General features: G+C 48.1%; 1 protein-coding gene across 1 annotated transcript in view; it reads left to right on the top strand.

The window, feature by feature from the left end:
- Nucleotides 1–10,792: 10,792 nt before the first annotated feature.
- The window catches only part of SLC6A13 (solute carrier family 6 member 13), a gene marked incomplete at its 3' end in the record, with an annotated part of 33,300 nt that continues 31,905 nt past the window's right edge, over nucleotides 10,793–12,187 (top strand). The window contains exon 1 of the mRNA XM_082849826.1: nucleotides 10,793–10,894. The remainder of the gene's footprint in view (nucleotides 10,895–12,187) is intronic.

Consider the following 12,187-nt stretch of genomic DNA (forward strand, 5'->3'; position numbering starts at 1 on the left):
AGTAGGATAGGATTGGGTTAGCCAAAACGTTTGTTTGGGTTTTCCATAAGATGGTATGGAAAAACCCAAATGAACTTTGTGGCCAACCCAGTATCTAAATTATTCCTCAAAGATGGCTAATCTTTGTGTGAAAAATGTGTCTGGGAAATATGATGTGTGAATAGCTAAGTTCTCTCTCTCTCTTTCTAAGATTTTTCTGATTTATGAGATGGCTGCCATTGTGCAGGGGTATCAAGGCTATGGAGACAGTGAGTGGACGGGTGGGGGGAGAAGCAAGTGGTGTTCTGAGTTCACACAAAATCCCCAGTTTCCAAGGTATTTCTTTTCTAAGCTGTATTTTTCCAAAGTTGTATCTGCACTCTCTGGTTTGCAGAGAGGGGAGGAAAGAGGGAAAATCTGTTTTAATCTAAAGAAGAGGGATCTGATAACTAAGGTCTAGATGAAGGGAACCCTAGATAAAAAGTAGTGTTAAAATATTTTGATGGGGGGAGACTTCCCTGGTGGCACAGTGGTTAAGAATCCACCTGCCAATGCAGGGGACACGGGTTCGAGCCCTGGTCCAGGAAGATCCCACATGCTGTGGAGCAACTAAGCCCGTGCACCACAACTACTGAGCCTGTGCTCTAGAGCTCGCGAGCCACAACTGCTGAGCCCGCATGCTGCAACTACTGAAGCCCACTCGCCTAGAGCCCATGCTCTGCAACAAGTGAAGCCACCACAATGAGAAGTCCACGCACCACAGCGAAGAGTGGCCCCCGCGCGCCAACTAGAGAAAGCCTGCGCGCAGCAACGAAGACCCAACGCAGCCAAAAACAAGAACATTTTGATGGGGTTAGAGAAGAAGGTGGAATGAAATGTGAAAAATTCTGGGCCCATGTAACAGAAATTGAGGTATAGAATGCTTTCTCTTTTCTCCTCTTTTTTCAAGTCATTCCTTTCCAAGTGACTGACAGGCAGTGCCTTGATGGTTACTAAAAGCAGCTGAGGCTCAGTCCCCATCAGCCGCAGGCTCTGGTCCAAAGAGCAGACCGTGAGAACAAGGCGGCAGGAGGGGCAGAGCCGAGTCCTTAGCCCGGCTCTGGGGCAGAATAAGGGGGCTGTGAAAACCAGGGTGGAGAGCCCATGGGGTGAAACTCCTTCCAGCAGGCCTGCCCCAGGGAGACAGGAAGGAAACCCACAGCTGTCATGGGGGAAGCATCCCATGGGTACCAAGGAAGGGTGGGAAAAGAATGAGTAGTGAATGACCCACGTTCAAATGGTACAAGGGGAATTCTCTGTTGCTTCGTTAAAGTACCAGCATCGCTCACAGAGCAGAAAGCCAGCACGATTCTTCTTGAATTCATGTTTTAAAAATGCCCTCAGCCTGAAATTACTACACAAGATGGTGTTTTTGTGAACTCGGGAAGCTGCGTGCAGGGCTAGATCTAGGTTTTCTAGGACCTGAAGTTTAGTCAATTGTGGAGGCCCTCCATATGCAAAATGGTGCATAATTAAGAATTCAAAATTAGCCACGGGATTGGAAGGCACCCTATGCAAGGGAGGGGCCGTGAAGCTCAAGCTTTATTAACTTTACTAACTTTCGTTAACGGCGTATCTGCCTCTGCTGGGTGAAGCAGGAGGGTCTGCGCGAGACCTGAGCTCAAATCCTAACTGTGTATCTTAGTAGGTTTGGAACCTTGGGCAATTTGGTTCTCCTTTCGGAAGTTCGGTTTCTTACCTATAAATCAGGCATGACGCCAGTCCTCCTGGGTTGTCAATAAAGACTAAGGAAAAAGTATGTTGAAGTGCCCAGCAGTGGCCATCACTGCAATATGGATGGCTTTCTATGGTGCTGCGTTTCGGTGGGTATAGCTGTTGATGAAGAGGTGAACACTAATTACTGTAGTCATTATCTACAGCGCTAATTCTTGGAGACTGAGAAAAATATCTTCAGTTCATTCAAATGTTTCAAGTACCTGCTGAATGGCCTGAGTGCTCTGAGACTTTTCTGTGTCCGGGAGGGCGCAGTGTACTGTCTTACAGAAGCTCATTCTAGTGGTGCTAGGTCTGGACTTCACTCCCTGCTCCTCAGAACTGGGACAGTGATAACTGTTGGAATGACTGGAGTTACTGGGAGACAGACTTTGGGCAGGTCAGGGAGACGCGGAATGAGCAGACCGTCTCTTTTCTATCACAGCCTGAGCTCAGCTGTGGAAGATTCAGAGCTGAAGGGAAACCAAGAGATGACCCAGTCTCACTCTCTTATCCCACGTGTGAAAAACGGGGGGCCTGAGGGATGGAGTGGATGGCCCAAGGTCGTCAGACCCAGGACTGAATGGTGGCTTCTGCCTCTAGGATATCCACTGTTTTCATCACACCGAAATGTGCTCTTGCCTCATTTTCCATTTATGCCCTTTATTTCTGCCTTTCCCCCCACATTGGTCGCCTTGCAGAGCTCACTGCCCTGTTCCGATAGTCGCTTCTTCAGGCTTCTGCCTGGTAGTCCGCTGGTGTGTACAGAGGGTTCCTCAATTGCTGAAATCGTCATCGCTGGAAACCAAGAACTGAGTCAGCAACTCAGAGCCACCGCTGGAGCGAACACAGCCCAGCGCGTCAGCAGGACACGGCTTGGGGGAGTCAGGAGGACGTCCTGGATGCTGCAGCCTGACGGGGATGTTTAGCGCCTGGAGAGCGTCCAGAGAAGAGAGAAGGGAACAGTGGGTGGGGTAAGAAATAAGGCCTCTTAGGAAAGATGAAAGGGTTTGTGATTATTTATCTTGGAGAGGAAAAAGCTGAGAGTGGGTTTCAAAAAGAGTTTGAAATATAAGACCAGCTGTAGTACATCTTCCCTGAGGACAGAATGAGAAATAGGGAACAGCAGTCAGAGGATTTAGGCTACAGAGATTTCTGACTGTAGTTCCAACTCCACGCCCAGTGGAGTCATCCAGGGAGCCTTAAAAGACCTGTGTCCAAGCTACACCTCAGGCTCTGGCTCCCAGTCTTAAGGGTTGGGAGCCAGGCAGCAGTCACCTTTTCATGCTTCGCCGGTGATTACAGCGGGCAGCCACGGCTGCGAACATAGGCTAAGGGTGACGGTAAAACTCCTAACTGCTGAGGATCATGAGATTTGGGAGGGGGACATGGAGTGGGGTGTGTGATCTGACCTTCCTCCTTGCAAATGACGTCAGCGGATACTAGACTCTTAGCTCGTCTGAGAGCCAGGTTTCGACGTGGGAACTTCTTCAGATGCAGTAGCTCCAACCCTGGTTGTGCATTAACAGCACCTCGTGGGGCTCAGAAAGTACGAGGGATCTGGACCCCAACCTGGAGATACTGGCTCAGAAGCTCTCAGGCTGGGCCCAGGCTATACATTATACATAAGTTACGGACAGTATGTGTACGTAGCCAGCTAGCTAGACAGCTGTGTATAGGTAGTTACACTCAGCTCTCTATAAATTCTACAGCTCTACAGTGATTTTGCTGCAGTCCGTGCTGGGAATCACTTTCCAAGGAAGGATCACGTGCTCCTGGGTTAGCTGTCCCTTCCGTCGGCAGGCGCTCTGTGAAAGGCACTGCACGTGCGATAGCATGAGCTGCGTGATGCCTGGGGAGAAGTGCATGCTCACCCCCGCCTCCCCCTTCCTCAGTTTTCACATGCATATCCCACCCCGGGGTGGGAGCCTGACATGGATCAATCAGTAGGTGTGTCCAGCACCATGGTGTTCCTTGGAATAGAGAAAACTAAGCTTTCTCCCTTAAGGAGTTCACAAACTCCCGCAATGGAACCAGTTAGAGAGCAACACAGGAAGGACTAAGGGCTGAATTAAATGCACAGAAGGTTGGCTGAGAGGAAGGGCAGCTGAGAGCTGCGTGGAGGGTGTGGGGTGTGAGCTGGGTCTTGAAGCGCCAGGAGGGGGTTGGAGGAGGGAGGCCCGCGAGACAGGAGCAAACGGGGTACGTCGAGGAAAAGGGTGTTACTAGAGGGGGAACTGGGGTGGGTGGGACCAGATTACCTCGTGTGTGGCCATCAGCCATGATGTAAGGACCCTTAACAAAGCAGGTGACCCCTGGAGCAGGTGGGATGCTAGTGAAAAGGGGCGTCAGCAACGCCAAGGAGGCTGTCCTGTTACCGTCCTTCCCTCCTAGTTGATACAAGGCCACTAAAACCAGGCTCCACCAGACTACCCATCAGTGCTCTGCCACTTCCGATCCCGAAAAGCTTACATTTTAATCTTGTGGAAGAAGCAAGAGGAAAATGGCCCAGGGACGTCCATCTACTCTAAAAAAATTTTTTTAATGGAGGGTGTAGCAGTGTTACCGATCAGCGCGCGTTCCTGGCCTTCCCCAGTCAATAGAAATTGACAAGAGGCCAGACAAGAAATTCAGGCAAGGCTTTACTGGGGCCCCTGCTGCGGCAGAGAGAGTGAGACAGCAGGTTCCCTTGCTCACTCCCTGGGGGGTGTAGGGGCGAGGCGAGCTGGTTCCTTATATGGGGTGAGGGTAGGGGTGTGTCCAGGGGTCGGGCTGGACGGACGGCTTAGGTGTTTTGCCCACCCCCTTTCTGGTGTTGAGAGCAGGGGGCATGCCCAGTACCCTGCTTTTGCTCCCGCCCTTCAGAAGTGGCAGTTGGGTTTTTTTGGTCTTTTTGTATCGTGTTGTCCATAATTTGCCCCAGCTCTGCAGGCACGCAGGTATTTTTAGTCCCTCATAGTTTCTTTGTTGCTGGAGGAGACGTCTCTCCAGGTGCAAGCACTGCAGCAGATGGTCCCAGGTGCCAGGTCCCAGCGTGTCTCAGCAGCAGGCAATAATAAGAGTGAAGAAGGATGACACTGGGCTTAGTCTGAAGGCTGGAGGATACAGGAAGAGAGAAGAGAAGGCCGGTGGCCAAGGCCTTGAGCAGAAACGTGGGATCCCCCTCCCCCACGAGTCACCACCTCCCACCCGCTCAGCTCAGCCCTCTGAGTGCATGGCCGCTGTGGCTGAGGGAAGAAAAGGGGCCCCTGACAGCTGGAGATGGGCCGGGCCCTGCCAGCCAGGCCTTGGTGCTGCCAGAAGCTGGGCCTGGTTCCACGTCAGCACCAGACAAGGCCACGTGGTTGTGGTGGATCAAGAAAAAAAGAAGCCCAGTCAGTGATCAAAGATGGAACAAAGACAGAAACGTGAACGTGGTCCAAACCCCCAAAACGAACCGGCACCCCATGCTGGCTCACGTGGGTGACTGCTGCTTCCTTACCGATTCCAGGTTTTAGCTTCACTTCATTCCTCCTGCTTTTTAGACAAGATTCATTAAGAAATCCAATCATAAAATATCCCTGCTTCCAGGGACTTCCCTGGAGGTCCGGTGGTAAAGAATCCGTCTTCCAACGCAGAGGCCGTGGGTTCGATCCCTGGCTGGGGAGCTAAGATCCCACATGCCCCGCGGTGCAGCTTCCAGATAGCGTGCAAGTCCAGAGCCATGCTCTGCTCCCTGATCCCTCCTCACAGCCACCTGACACACTGATCTCACAATAGACCCTTCCTTAACGGCCCCTCACGGACACACGTGGTGGGCATCCTCCCTTCAGCTGTGACTAGTAAACCACAGGTGTGTTCCTGGTGGGCCTCGGCTGGAGGTTGCTGACACGGCACGTTTGAAGGGGCCCTGTGGTTTTTTTGTTCAGGGAAACCAGGACGGAGAGAGCTCTGTGGTCATGGCCCCCTTTGCCTCCCCTCTCTGGACTGAGAAGAGTCATCAGCAGGGAGAGACGAGAGACACCCATCAGCTAAGTGATCAGCCATCAACATATGTCTGGCCCATCGCGAACTCCTGCAGTGGTGTTTAAAAATGTTTAGGATAAAAGACCCCCAACTATTGATGTTTTCAAGCATGAATCTTAACATGCTGTCCCCTGGCCCTAATCCCTCACCAGAGCTCTGGGCTTGTAGACCCCATTTACCCTGATGGCCAACCGTTCATCAGACACAAGCTTCCTGCCGGGATTCGTGACATAAACGTTGCAAACTCTCCTCTCTCTGTGCTCTGAGAATCAGGCAAGAAATCAGGGTGACAGGATCAGAAGAAACTGGATACAATTGGAAAAGAACTACAATTAATTTTCTGGAGTTAAAGAGAAAAGGTATGATTTCCTTCCCTCGATAAGAGGGCGGAGTGGTGGGGGAAGATTGCAGAACACACTGGGATTGGAATGAGTCTTCTCATTAGATTTTAAGAATATTCTTCAGATCTGATGAAGTTTTCAGTGAAAACAACATTTTTCTTGTCATTTCATTATTCACTTCTATCCTAAGAAAGTACGTTTAATCCCAGGGGGCAGCCATAGGCCAAAAAAACACACTGCCGGAGCTGTTCTTCTTAACCTTTATTCTTATCTTTCTCCCCCTGGGGTTAAAGTGTAGCGTGGAGCATGGTAGGTAGAAGTAATGGACTTCAGAATCCTACAAGCCTGAGTGCAATTTCTGGCTCTACCGTTTTCTAAGTTGCGTGACCCTCGGCAAGTCATTTAATTCCCTCTAAGCCTATGTTTTCTCATCTTTAAGATGGCCATAGTGGCAATCCCTGTTTCACAGGCTTGTTCTGAGGATAAGATGGGATGGTGCGTGGATACGTAGCACTGGGCACAGTGCCTGGCACCTCGGAGGTGCTCAGGAGACATTAGTCATGGTGACGATTGATGTTATTAATGTTCGGTGTCATGAGTTTTATTTATGACTTGGGCTTATAGACTTTAGGCTAATTGTCCTATCTGGAATCAAACACAGCACAAGAGAACACATCACAGTAACAGCCATGGTTCCCGAGCGTGACATCAAAGCTTTTCACAGCAGAGGCAAGGACTTGGCACGACAACAGTCAGGACCACATCATCTTTTTTAACAAGTTTTCTTTTCAGTTAATTCCGGACTTACAGAAACGTTGCAAAAATAGTACAGAGAGTTTCCATACACCCACCACCCATCTTCCCCTCGTGTTAACAAGTCACGTAACTATTGCGTCGTTTGTCAGGATATGACCACCGGTAGAGTACGATTCAACTAGACGTAAGACCGCTTTACGTCGACATCCCCCTCTGTCTGGCATCCCATCCAGGACTCCACCCAGGACCCACGCTGCACTCAGCTGTAATTTCCCCTCAGTCCCCTGTCCTGAAGATTTCGTGGTCAGTTGTTTTGCCCAATGTCCCTCACTTTGGGTTTGTCTTATGTTTTCTCACGAGTGAAGTACATTTTTGGCAAGAATGCCGCAGAAACGTTGTGTCCTTCTTAGTCATCGTCTCACACGGTTCAGGATGTGGATACTGATGTCTTGTTACCTCGGTCACTCAGTTCAGGTGGCTTCTGCCACCGCTGCTGCATTCTGCTTGCTCTCCTGTGAAGTTCCTGTCTTCCCTTGTAGTTAATCAGTATCTTGGGGGAAATACTTTGGAACTGCGTAAACTCTGTCCCTCTCGAACTGTCACGCCCTGATTTTAGCATTCATGGTGGGTCTTGTCTACAACAGTTATCATGGTGATATTTGTCTAGGGCTGATTTTCAATCTCTCTCTTTCCTTCTGCATCTATTAGTTGGAATTCCACTGTACGGAAGGGCTGGCCTTCCTCCCCCATTTATTTATTTAATGGATTATTTAGTTAGTTAGTGTGAACTCGTGAATGTATTTTATTCTTTGGGGTTATAATTCAGGACCGTCGTCCTTCACTTTTTTGCTCAAATTGTTCCCGTTGTAGCAAACCATGATTTCTTGTTGTTTAGTCCATTCCACTTGCTCCTTTCTTCCTTTTTGGTGTGATCTTTGAAAAGAGATTCAAAAGGTCAACAGGGATCAGAAAGGTCCCTCACCCCTGTGGTTAAACGAAACTATGCCCATTAATTTACAGGATCTCCCGAGGAGAGGACCGCCCCCACAGGCCACTCCCTTGGCCAACCCATTCCAATATTGAAACCCGTGCTGCTCGGAAATATCCTTTCTGAAACGAATCAAGCTCCTTTGAAAATTTATTTGCTCTTGTTTCACTCCTAGCAGAGACCCCAAAAAATTGTTGGGAGACTAGATCATGGCATGTTGGCATCTAAAAAACCCAGGGTCGGGCTTCCCTGGTGGCGCAGTGGTTGAGAGTCCGCCTGCCGATGCAGGGGACGCGGGTTCGTACCCCGGTCCGGGAAGATCCCACATGCCACGGAGCGGCTGGGCCCGTGAGCCATGGCCGCTGAGCTCCGCAGCGGGAGAGGCCACAACAGTGAGAGGCCCGCGTACCGCAAAAAAAAAAAAAACCCAAACACACAAACAAAAACGAGAACAAAAACAACCCAGGGTCAATTTGATAGAAACCAAGGCCTCCTAGTCTGCTTCTCCAGGGTCTGCCTTGTTTCGTAGATACTGCTCGGGGAGGACAGACTCCAGTCACCCTCACTAACGATCTCAAGTGCGTCTTGAAACTTAGCAGCCTCTTGAGAAGGGAGCCTTGAACGCTGATTCTAGCACTGTCTCCAGTTCCCGGACCCTGCACCCAGGAGACCCAAAGATGCTAGTGACCCGGGGGAGACAAGGCTTGTCCTGCCGGACTTGTGCTCGACCCCAGACAGAGTTGTGAGGAGCTGTCGTGCGCGCTCATCTATCAGGGTCCTCACACTTCTTTAAACTTAGTCAGCCTAGGCAGGGCAAAAGACCTACCGCATCTCTCCTGCTTTATAGAGAAAAAGAAATTGGAGAGGAGTAAAGCTTTGGAGAGGAACGAAGTAGCAATCAACATGGTAACATGGCAGCAGTTATGCAAAAATAATAGGATCAACGAGAAAAACCAGACATTGCCTAGTACAGGAGCAGCAACTCAGAACTGACTCAGACTTACCCCACTGATCCTGGACGCTGGGATCCCAGAGGCTCCCCTGCGTCAGGACACAGGAGGGCTGAGAAGCATCGCCAACAGCTGCGCGGCATCCGGCTTCTCAGAAGACCTCGGCAAACCTCAGTTATCCGGTGACTTTAGATTACAAGTGCCAGGTCATCAGTAAGTACGGCCCGCTGATAAGTAAGGATGGAAGTTAATTGCTTTTGAAGATGGGCTTTTTTGCATGAGTTTGCAGCCTTTCTCAGGAAACCCTTGTTGTCTATTGCTTTACACACTTAAATTAGACGGATGGATGGTGGTGGGGAGAGGGAAGGGGCGGCAGAAACGTTAAGAATAATCATCTCCACGAGGCTCCTTGGGTGTTTTCAGGATGTGCTTCTGCGCCCTAGATGGGGGATGGGGGATGAGAGGGATAGAAACTGCCTTAGAGTCTCTGATTTACCCTCCTCACTGGCACATCTGTACGATCCCACTCAGTCACCCCTCATACCCCCTGACTCATTCCTTCTGTCTGGCAGGGGCCGGCTTTGCTCAGGGGTCTCTCAATCCCGTCCCCTTCAGGAAACTTCCTTGCTCACCGTGAATACTTTCTTAAGGGTAAATCAGGGCTTGCTGTGTGTTAGGCCCTTTACTCAGATCTCCTGAAACCTCCCACAACTTTGCAAGGTAAGGAATATTCCCCTCTTTCTTTTTTTTAAATTTTTATTTTTTATTGAAGTATAGTTGATTTACAATATTTCAGATATACAGCAAAGCAATTTGGCTATACATGCACATATGTATCTATTCTTTTTCAGATTCTTTTCCATTATAGGTTATTACAAGACATTGAGGGACTTCTCTTGTGGTGCAGTGGTTAAGACTCCATGCTCCCAATGCAGGGGTCCTGGGTTTGATCCCTGGTCAGGGAACTAGATCCCACATGCATGCCGCAACTAAGAGTTTGCATGCCATAACTAAGGAGCCCATGTGCCACAACTAAGGAGCCCTCTGCCACAACTAAGACCCGGCGCAACCTAATTAATTAATTAAAATTTTTAAAGAAGAACACTTAAAAAAAAGATATTGAGTATAGTTTCCTGTGCTATACAGTAGGTCCTTGTTGGTTATCTATTTTATATATAGTATGTATATCTGTTAATCCCAAACTCCTAATTTATCCCTCCCTCTCCCCTTTCCCCTTTGGTAACTGTAAGTTTGTTCTCTGTGTCTGTGAGTCTGTTTCTGTTTTGTAGGTAAGTTCATTTGTATCATATTTTAGATTTAGGATATAAGTGATATCCTATGGTACTTGTCTTTCTCTGTCTGACTTACTTCACTTAGTATGATCATCTCCAGGTCCATTCGCTTCTCCTCTTTCTATAGGTGAGAAAATAGGACTCTTGGAAGCTGGACACCTTGTTCACGGCCTCAGCCTGGGAAGGGGTAGGAGCAGGACCCAGACCCTGGACCACGGGGCCTTGGAGCCCGAGCAGCCTCCACGCACTCTGCACATCCGCCCTGGTGGGGCTGGGGCTCCGATGACTCCACCCTCCGCCGTCCTCTTCCCCATCTGTCAGCTCTTGTGCCCTGATGGGGGTAGGACTTTGCTTTGCTGTGAACCTTGACACTTCCTTTTCTGTGTTGGTGGAGACAATTATTTAAAAAATCAATTCTAGCACATTATTTAAAACTTCAAATAATACTAAAGCTTAAAAAGCTTTACTTCCTCTCCTGACCCCAACCCCACTCTCCAAATGTAGCCACTAATAACCGTTCAGCGAACACTTCTTCAGACTTTTCTATATGCAGGTAAGTGCAAGCGCGCTTGTGCACGTGTGTGCACGTGTGCGTGCGTGTGTGTGTCTGTCTATGTGTGTCTCTGTGTGTGTGTGTGTGTCTGAGTGTCTGTGCGGAGCGGAGCGGAGGGGGAGGGAGCAGGGGACGGAGGGCGGAATGTGGGCGGGGTCAAGTTTAGAATTACAAGTGCCCGAGGAGTGGGAGCCACACTTTAAATAGGCAGCACCTCCCTTTCCCCCTGGACAGCTCTTCTCCCCTCTGACAGGACCTCTGGTAGCAGCTGCGCTGAGGTTGGTGCTGTTTTCTTCTCTTTTGCTCCTGCTTCTGGGTCTCAGACTGTAGGTGGGTAGGATTCACGGGACCTACAGTCAAAGGGTTTTGGGATCCTCTCCTGGAAACTATGACATTTATGTGTGATGTGCAAAGACTACATGCTATTGTCTTGACTTTCTGGAACTTCAGTGGGCCGCTGATTTAAGGGCCAATGTGATTTGGAGAAAGAGACCAGACGGAGAGGAAAGACATTTGGGTTTACTTCTAAGAAAATCAAGGCTCTCTTTTCTGAGACAAGATTGAAAGTTGAAAGAACATAAAACTTTTGACAGGATTAAAAGAAAATAAAAATTTGAGTGCCTGTTATACTATGAAGTGCATATGTCTCTCTCTATATCTCCTCATTTAATCTTCATGGCTGTTATACTATGAAGTGCGTATCTCTCTCTATATCTCCTCATTTAATCTTCATGGCTCTTATACTATGAAGTGCATATCTCTCTCTATATCTTCTCATTTAATCTTCATGGCTGTTATACTATGAAGTGCATATCTCTCTATATCTCCTCATTTAATCTTCATGGCTGTTATACTATGAAGTGCATATCTCTCTATATCTCTCTCTATATCTCCTCATTTAATCTTCATGGCTCTTATACTATGAAGTGCATATATCTCTATATCTCTCTCTATATCTCCTCATTTAATCTTCATGGCTGTTATACTATGAAGTGCATATCTCTCTATATCTCTCTCTCTCTATCTCCTCATTTAATCTTCATGGCTGTTATACTATGAAGTGCATATATCTCTCTATATCTCCTCATTTAATCTTCATGGCTGTTATACTATGAAGTGCATATCTCTCTATATCTCTCTCTCTATATCTCCTCATTTAATCTTCATGGCTGTTATACTATGAAGTGCATATGTATATCTCTCTCTCTATCTCCTCATTTAATCTTCATGGCTGTTATACTATGAAGTGCGTATATCTCTATCTCCTCATTTAATCTTCATGGCTGTTATACTATGAAGTGCATATATCTCTCTCTATATCTCCTCATTTAATCTTCATGGCTGTTATACTATGAAGTGCGTATATCTCTCTATATCTCCTCATTTAATCTTCATGGCTGTTATACTATGAAGTGCGTATATCTCTCTATATCTCCTCATTTAATCTTCATGGCTGTTATACTATGAAGTGCATATATCTCTATATCTCTCTATATCTCCTATTTAATCTTCATGGCTAAGTGTATCCCGTCACCCTCGCTTTTACAGACGCACAAACTGAGGCTCAGAGT

This window comes from Leucopleurus acutus (genome assembly GCF_964270905.1).
Source record: "Leucopleurus acutus genome assembly, chromosome: 11".
NCBI classification, from domain to species: Eukaryota; Metazoa; Chordata; class Mammalia; order Artiodactyla; family Delphinidae; genus Leucopleurus; species Leucopleurus acutus.